The sequence below is a fragment of the Rutidosis leptorrhynchoides genome, chromosome 4 (genome assembly GCF_046630445.1).
Source record: "Rutidosis leptorrhynchoides isolate AG116_Rl617_1_P2 chromosome 4, CSIRO_AGI_Rlap_v1, whole genome shotgun sequence".
NCBI classification, from domain to species: domain Eukaryota; kingdom Viridiplantae; phylum Streptophyta; class Magnoliopsida; order Asterales; family Asteraceae; genus Rutidosis; species Rutidosis leptorrhynchoides.
The window spans coordinates 382088507-382098065 of record NC_092336.1 but is presented as its reverse complement, the minus strand read 5'-3'; the positions used below and the strand labels follow the sequence as shown (position 1 = coordinate 382098065).

The 9559-nt window shown below is 31.7% G+C and overlaps 1 long non-coding RNA gene across 2 annotated transcripts; it reads left to right on the top strand.

Moving 5' to 3' along the window:
* Nucleotides 1-831: 831 nt before the first annotated feature.
* On the top strand, nucleotides 832-3839 carry LOC139844016 (uncharacterized). Of its 2 annotated transcripts, XR_011757786.1 has the most exons (5): nucleotides 832-914; nucleotides 1001-1080; nucleotides 2367-2684; nucleotides 2813-2872; nucleotides 2988-3839. It is a non-coding gene; the product is annotated as an uncharacterized lncRNA (long non-coding RNA). The 2 variants fall into 2 exon arrangements; XR_011757785.1 differs by having other exon boundaries at nucleotides 2813-3839.
* The last annotated feature ends 5720 nt before the right edge of the window (nucleotides 3840-9559 follow it).

Sequence of the window (9559 nt, the reverse complement as noted above, 5' to 3'; positions counted from 1 at the left end):
ATCTATTTAATTATTATTATTATTATTATTATTATTATTATTATTATTATTATTATTATTATTATTATTACTATTACTATTATTATTATTATTATTATTAATATTATTATTAGTATCATTTTTATTAAAAACTATCATTTATATTAAAAGTATCATTTTTATTATTATTATCATTATTAGAAAAATTATCATATTTATCAAAATTATTATTATTACTATCATTATTATTATTTTGCATTAATATTATTATTTTTATATTATCAATATTATTATTATCATAATAACTATTATTATTATTATTGTAAAATAAAATAACTTTTTATTTATTATTATTATCAATACTATTTTATCAAATAACTATTAGTTATATAAAATCATATTTACTACATATAACATAACTATATTATTACTTTTATAATAAATATTACTAAATATAATTAGTTAGGTTATTAATAAAAAAAACTAGTTAAAATAACAATTAAATCACCAATAATATATAAATTTGTTCGATTATCATTATATGTGTTAATATATATATATATATATATATATATATATATATATATATATATATATATATATATATATATATATATATATATATATATATATATATATATATATATATATATATATATATATACCTGTATAAATCTCATACCTAATTCCGTCACGTGTCAACACCATATTCATCCTCACTAATCCTAATTTTCTCCTAATTTTAAATTAAAAAATTCGCTAATTATGTATGACTGACGCGTGTCCTCTCTTAATGACATGAAGTATCAAAATTTGGATTTACGGTTAATCCATCGTCGACTATTAGGGTTCGCAAAATCAAAGGGTCAGTGTAATTTCTTTCCTTCTTCACGATTCATTAAATTGTTGAATTTTATCAATTATACCGATTGAAGGTACGATTGTTGGATAAACACAGTAACTACAACAGTGATTATAATCGTTAAATAAATCGTTAATTAGGGTTCCACAATTCATCTAGATCTCAAACACGATTAGGGCATTCAAAAGCACCAATTCGTTGAAGCCAGATTAGGGCATTCGAATCCGCTTCGCTTCCAGGTTTGTAATTTCGTTCAATCAATCTACTCAATATCGGTTCTTTGTTCTTCTCACCCAGGCCGATCGTAGGTTATACACGTACATGATTTGATGTTTTTCGGTTCTGATTGTTACGGGCTATGTGTTGTTAACAGGGTAATCAACGGGCTAGGTGTATGTAAACATATAGATATATTCTGAACCTAAGTGTACAGAATTTTGTAATTTGATTAACCAATTAACTTATTTACTTTCTTTGAAATCATTATCTAAGGGGTTAATATGGTTTTAAATTGGGCATACAGTTAACGGGTACTATTGTTTGGGGACTTTATGGTGATTTTTTTATTAGTTGAAGATAATGATTTTTTTAGTAACCTTATCTATTGAAGGGACCAAATGCTAATCAAACATCTTAAATATGATGTAGTTGCAGAGATGTTTGATAGTATTGCTGTTTATGTCTCTTAGCTACTGTTAAAAGTATTATTTTGGTTTTTATTGTATGTGTAATGTTTATACTTGAAAATGTGGAAGTCTTTGAGATTTTGAGGATGCTGAGAAGTAGCATTAAAAGTTATGAGTGTTTTTTCTGAGGTTATGTAAAGTTTGTTAATTAGGGATTTCGAGTATTGAATTGGACCTGATCATTAGTTATTTTGATGGTGGGTGTTAGGTTTTTTTATTTGGTTGTGGTAATCATGATTTGGAGTTTCTTTTATCTAGAAGTAACGATTTTTGCGTTGTACGACAACTCTATAAAATAAAACATCATGTTGTTGTTTGAGAAGATGGCCTAAGCTGGATAGGATATCTGAGTTAGCTAAAGTGTAATGGTAGAAAGTATATACTATGAAAGTTCAAGTTTTTTGGTTAGTTTTTTGGCCTGTTTACCTTGAGTCAAGTGTTAAAATTTGACACTGTTGAATTTGTTAATATCAAGATTGATTACTGGATGTTGATATAATATTGATTACATATAGTTACTTACACATACGTATGTAGTAGATAACTAAATCAAGGTATATAATGAATATTTTGAGGAGAGTATATATAGATTGAAACATATTTTGATTTCTTGTGCAATTTAAATTACTTGTGGTCACATTTTACTGTATATTTTGATTTTATTGTTTACTGAATGTTATTGTACTGATATCTTTTGGGACAAGTTCAATTCTATTTTTCCTTGACTATCATGAACATTTTGAATTTGAGATATTTAAGATGATTACATGTTTTAATTTTATGTTATTTTTCATGTATTAGTCTGCTTAATTTTTTAACAATAGAAAGTTATTTTGCAGTTTCAATTTCATATGCTCCCAGCGTAGCAAATTCGTTTTCTCCAGTCATTTCGCAAGGTATATAGCTGTTTTCATACACCTATGTTAATTATGTGTTATTGTCGTTGTATATAGTATGTTGTATGGATATTGTGGGGGATAGTTTCTTTTTGTATGCATTGGTGGTTTTGCAGGTAACACCTACAGTTGCCATACACTGCTACAGTTGTTAGTCTGTTTTTTTTTGTCTCCGTAGTGTTTGTGGGTTGTGTGAGCAAAGTACTCGAAGTCAGCATGTGGGCTGTTCTACCTCTGATGTGTCCGCCGTTTATGAGGATTGTATGTTGCCATTTATTGGACTTTCTCATCGTATAGGCATATTTAAAAATATTCATTCTGTCAAACTGGATATGTTTGCTTTTTTCTATACTAATTGTTGTTTGATGGTTGATATACTTGGTCTGCAGCTCGTGTTTCACCTGCTTTCAATTTGCAATGTTCGTTATTCGCAATGCTCACAAGTCAAGGTATGTTTGTTGTTTGTCTTTAAATTGGCGGTTATGTGTTCCGATAGTGATGCAGATTCTATTTTTTGATAGATCTTCGTGACATGTTTATTTTTGTTTGCGTTCATGATAATAGGTAACATTTAATATCTTAGTAAATTAAATAGAACATGCGAAAGGTTATTTGAGCCAAGTGGTATAAATTTGTTAAAGAAAAATTAAAGTTGCAGTTATCAAGATTTTTGGTTGTTACTTGGTTCTGTAACTTTTTAAGGTTTTGTATAGCTGGCTGATGATTCAGATCTTTGAGATATATTGGTGTTAGTGAAAGCTGGTTGCATCAGCAGTTTGGTATCCTTCTGCTCAATGATTTCTACTTCCATTTTTTTTACTAAAAATGCGGTTGTGTAATGGGTTCCAATGGGCTTGGGTGAAACACGTATGCAAAACATGTCATTTTAGGAGGTTCAACGCGCTTAAAATACACTTTAGGAAACTATTAACCCATTAAACCCATTTCACTCGATTACTTAGCATATACTTTTATCAATAGTTTACTTAGTATATACTTTGCGTATATACTTTGTGCAAATCTGGCACAATGTAACTTTTACAAATATCATACCAGCAATTCGATATTGATGTATGTGCTCTATCTCGATATTAATTAGTGATATATGTAGTACGATTTGTTTCGCTTATTTCATGTATTATGGGTGATGATTGTTTTTTAATGCTAATAGCTAACATAACTGTATGATAATATAAACATATAGTGTATAATCAATGGGAGGTGAATAAAAAGAGTGTCGAGCTTCAATTTGGATAAACGAAAGTACAAAAAGAGAAGTCGAAGAAAAAATCAAACCTCTGTGTCTCTCTTATGGATTCACCTGTTTTTGAAAAGAAAATCGGCTAAAGCCTAGCACAAAAGGTTTATTCAATTACCGTTATAAAGAACGCGTTTTTTTATCTATTTCATTTTATAACAATCAATAACTTAAACTTGTGTTATAAATAACTGTATGAAAAAATATTTTTAACATTTTTGTGATGTATATTATTTATACTCTACAAATTCAATCCACAATGCCGTTGTATGTATTTTTACTACGAAATACAGTATTGTGAGTTTCATTTGCTCCCTTTTTAAATGCTTTTGCAATATATATTTTTGAGACTGATAATACATGCGCTTTTATAAATGTTTGACAAAATAGACAAAAGTACTTGAACTATATTCTATGATTGAATTATTATACCGCGTATCCCTTTTGTTTAGCTTGGTAACCTAAGAATTAGTGAACCAGTCCACTAATTGACGCGAATCCTAAAGATAGATCTATGAGCCTAACAAACCCCATCCAAGTTATGGATGCTTTAGTACTTCGATTATTATATACAGATGAGTGTACTGTATATTTGGGGATATTCTAGATGCATTTTGTTAATGTCGATTACCAGGTGTTCATCATATGAATAATTTTTATACAGATGAGTGTTCTTGTATGATAATTTTTGCAGATGAGTGTTCCTGCAGTTTATATATAAAAATGAAATCTTGTGGTCTATTAAAATGATGGAAATGATTGATTACGATAAACTAATGAACTCACCAACCTTTTGGTTGACACTTTTAAGCATGTTCATTCTCAGGTATTAACGAAATCTTCCACTGTGCATTTGCTCATTTTAAAGATATTACTTGGAGTCATTCATGGCATATTTCAAAAGACGTGGATTCAAGTCATTGAGTTCAATAAAGATTATTATTAATTAAATGACAAATTACGTCATTTAAAGTTTGGATATTATGAAATGGTATGCATGCCTGTCAATTTTCGATGAAATGAAAGTTTGTCTTTTAAAACGAATGCAATGTTTGTAAAATGTATCATATAGAGGTCAAATACCTCACAATGTAACCATATGTTATTGTATTCGTCCTTATGGATTAGGACGGGTCGTCTCAAATGGTAAAAGGGTTAAGGTGTGGTTCAAGTTCAAAGGTGGGTGAACTGGTTTGGGTTAGGTTCAAATTTGGGGGTTTAGAAAGGTGGACGATTCATGGTTCACTAAGGGGTTCAAGGTTAAAAGGTTCAAAATGAATCTGGTTCACTAACAAATCCAGATACATCCAGAGAATGGGACAAGGCTCGTGGGTCCCAATTAAAAGCTCAACAAACTCACAGACAATGGCACTCAACTTATTACTCTTCCCCAAATTTCATTAAATAAAGTTGTTTGAGCCTGGGAGTCACAATCCCACCATCACACACAAAGTTTAAGTTGTATATGGGCCATTAAAGCTGTTCACCGAATCTGTTGAGCCACAAACCACATCCACTTAATTTAAATAATGGTGTTGGGCCTTTTATTCAGTATATGTATAACTCGTATAACCTAGTCACCTACGTACATCATACTTCATCTTCCACAACCTGTATCCAGAACTCCACCATACGCCATCTTCCCTTTTGAAATTTCAAGCAGCAACATCTTTTCAAGCACAAATCTTTAAAAGCTTAAGGATTTCGTGCACTAAGATCTCGAGCAACAGGTTCTTTTTCGAGCACCCAAGAATTCGTGCGCCAGGTATTCGAGCAAATAAACCTCTTTTTTTCGAGCATCCAGATTTCGAGCAAACATTTCGAGAGGCAAGATTTCGAGCATCAGGATATAGGAATCAGAGTTTTCGAGCAGCTTGAAAGAAAGATTTCGAGCAGGTTATAGCAGGGATTACAACAAGTTCTTGATCACAAACAAAAAAAAAATGATGAACAAAAAAAAATCAAGAACTAATTGATATTAGGTGCTGATTTTTTCATGAAAGCGGTTGCAATTGTTGCGTCTAACACTTTACATTCATCATTAACCCTTGAAAATAACAGAATCACCTCATTTGATTCGTTGAAATTCATTTGACCAAAAAGAAAATTTCAGATCTGGAAATTTTGTTGATATTTTTGGTTCGATTCAAGGCTTACGAAGCTTAATAAAAAGATGAGGAACTCAGATCCAGTTTTGATTTTGGCTAAGAATCATCAAATGATGATTTGAAAAGTTGAAGTTTATGAAGATGAACTAGTGTTACAGTAGTAGAATGAGATGTAGATCTGAGTTAATTATATTATTATTATTATTTCGGTAAAATAGATCTGTTAAGAAAAAAATAACAATAATGATTGTAGAGAATGATATAATAACCAGATATGATTTTATGCAAATGGTTTTGCGTATGATTCTTGGTATCTTAATTTGAAGAAGACAAGGAGAACAATTACAAATTTGAAAACAGTTTTTTTTTTTAATTTAAATTTAATTCTCTAGATCTGAAAATAAAGCGACATCAGATCTGAAAATGTCTTGTGTTTGATTTTATGATTTTTAGAAACAAAATCTGACTTTTGTTTTTAAGAAGAAATATCAGACGAAAATCTTGAACAAAATTGAACAATTTTAAGAACAATAGATAAGATGTCTAAATCCAAACAAAACCGGGTAAAACACAAACACTAAAAACGCGATGAGCACCTTGCGACAAGGATCTACTACACGAATGTATAGTCCCGCTCTGATACCAATTGTCAGTCCACAATTAGGGTGTTCGATCCGTTTCTTGATAGTGTCAGTGGGTTTTGGATGTTAGAGGATGAACTAGATAGAAGTTAGAGAGATAATTCATATTGATAATAATACTTGCAACTAGTTCAACCAACCAAATGAGAGTGTGGGAGGTTGCTTATATAGTACAACCTCCCAAATATTACATGGGATGGTAAATACTAAGTTACGATGGCCAATAGCCTAAATTAGACTATTACAATAATAAGACTAAAACGCACACGTCACTAGATTAATACAAGACATAAACCACACGACATTAAATATTACAATAAATATTGTCAACACCTATTTTGATAGGCAAAGCCCTAACCACTCAGCTACCAGCGTACCACCACTAGTTGTTAAATAACAAGGTTGTAAATGATAATCTGATTGGTTCTTGAATAGTGTGATCACTTTCTCAATTAAGTATTTCGACCCTACAAGCCTCAGGTATCACGAAATCCTAATCGGCATAAGACACGAACGAGATTTAATTCCATGCAAGAAGATTCAAATATAAATGTATTAGAGAATTCTGTGTGTTTCTGTTAATTCGTGATGAAAGAAAATATGCCAAAAGCGGGTATATTAATTTCACAGTTAAAAGAAGGGATGCAACCCTTCACTCTATCGGGAATAATAGTTAACTAACAGTCACACCTTTTGGCACGAAAATTGGTTGGAAGACAACCATTCAATATAAAGTATAGTGTCTTTCAGTTGTGGTTTCGAGGAGCTGCCCCAAGCCCCGCGAGGGTCACTGCCCCCTCGACCCCTTCCTGCCGTGCGGGACCCCAGTCAGGGGCGCTGCCCCTTGGACCCCGCAAGGGGGCGCTGCGCCCTTGACCCCCTCTATATTCGTGATAGTGTCAACTCTTACGGGCGTACACTCGACACTCTCTGAACCAGTTGTTAAGTATAACTAGTTTCAACTAAATCTCAATTAACCAAAATGTTTGTTAGATGACACTAAAATTCCCAAAAATGTAGTTTGCAATGATTGTTTGAAGCACTTATATTGTCCCCATAAGAGTCGGACAATTTCACAAAAGTTATACTTTCTATAAATTGATCAAACTTGTAGACTATCGAAGAGACGCCGTGCCTAGCTGTTCTTATACAAATCGAGCACCTGTATTTGAAGAATGGAACGTGAGACACGCGGGAATGATATGCAGCTCAATATATGTGTGTATATAGAGGGTGATTTAAGACACAAATTGATCATCAATATTATCAAACTCATCTTCACTAATACGGCATCCTCATGTACGTGCTTTTTTTTCACTCTCATGCACGTGCTTTAAGTAACTGTTGTAAATCTTGTCGATCTATGGGTGTACTAATGTATGAATTTGTTTGTAAGTTGGGTAATCTTGATATATCTAACAAATCCTAACTAAAACATATTTTCTTATATATCAAGATTACCCAACAGTGTGCAATGCGCGGCCAGGCATTTATCAAATAATGGAGCTACAGATTAGTTTAGTAAAATAATGGAGTATTTTTTTTTTTTTCCCTGAAAAGCTTGTTTAGTAAAATTAAATAATATAATAATAGTGTATGTGGAGTCAAGATAAATTAAGGTGAAAGGTATAATTTCAGATTGTTTAATTTAAGAACTAGAATTCATGATAATATTATCAGTTGGTACATTTGTAGATTTTTGGTTGAATTGCTTAATTACCTATATAGGTTTGAACCATATATAGTTTTTTGGTTAGTTCTAATAAAAGTTTTTTGAACCTTTGTTTTTTGGTTGAACTGTTTAGTTAACTAATCAACTTAATTGATTTACAGTTTCACTTGAACATGTCTGCTGAATTAGTTAATTTGCTCGCGGAGATGCACTATCACAGAAGAGACTTCCAGAATGATGTTGATGTAAGTTTTTATCCCTCTCTCTCTCTCTCTCTCCCCCTCTCTCTCTCTCTCTATATATATATATATATATATATATATATATTAATGTAGTAGTAATATCATATACGGAGTAATAATTAATTAATTTTATATCTGGGTCAAAACATGTCATGGGTCAAAAGGGGTCGGGTTGGGCCGACACCGAATAAGTTATGGGTCGAACGGGTTAGAGTTTTTAGACTGGTCAAATGGGTCAAGTCTAAATGGGCCGGGTCGGGTTGGGTCGAGACCCGTTTCTCAAATTAGTTTCTTAGACTCATAGAACCTTAGATGATTAATATTCTTAAAATCATGTAAAGACCCTTAAGGACCCGTTGGACCATATATATACATATATTTTTGGTTTCATATGGTTAAAATTGGACCCTTTCTTTGACCCTTTTATGAACCCAATTGATTAATAACTAACCCAATAGACTCATTTTTTAGCTATGCGTCTCAGTTAGTTATGGGTATTGTTGGAAAATTTTGATGAAAAGTGTGTGTTTCACTAAACTTTGTACACAAATAATTATATGATCGAGTGACATATGATAGCAACTATTTGGTGGGTTTTGTAGTCCTTGACAAGGGCGTTAAAACGAGCTAAGGGGTGTCCAAAACGGGTTAAAATTGAATGAGATATCCAATCTCAAAGTCGCTTTGTTGGTTACAAAATCTAAAATCTAAAAGAATTTTTTTTAAGTTTGAAATTTGTCTCACATAGGAAGTGGGATCAAACTTAATGCTATTGTTCCAACTATAAATATGAGCCTTTAGGGTTGAATAAAAATACACCAAAAATCATATAAGCATTCTTATATGATTAGAGTTTCCTCTCAGCCGCAACAAGGTCTCCCCGTTCCGGTTTTCTTTCAGGCATTTGGTCAAGTCCGGCAGTACGCTGCTTCGAACCGGTGTACCCTGAGAACAGACTTCGGATCTGTTTAAGGGAATTGTATCAAACACAAGTCCGATTTAACCTAATATCGGTTAGATCGTTTTTAACTTTCTCTTTTTGATTATTTATTAGCAACCTGATTATTATTTTGTGATTACATATTTAGTTATTTCAGTTTCGTATACATATTTCCTATTAAACTTAAACATTTCCTATTAAACTTAAACAGAATCGTGTTCCATAAAAGTATGAAACTGATATAAGTATAATTAGATCTGCTATGATATATAACA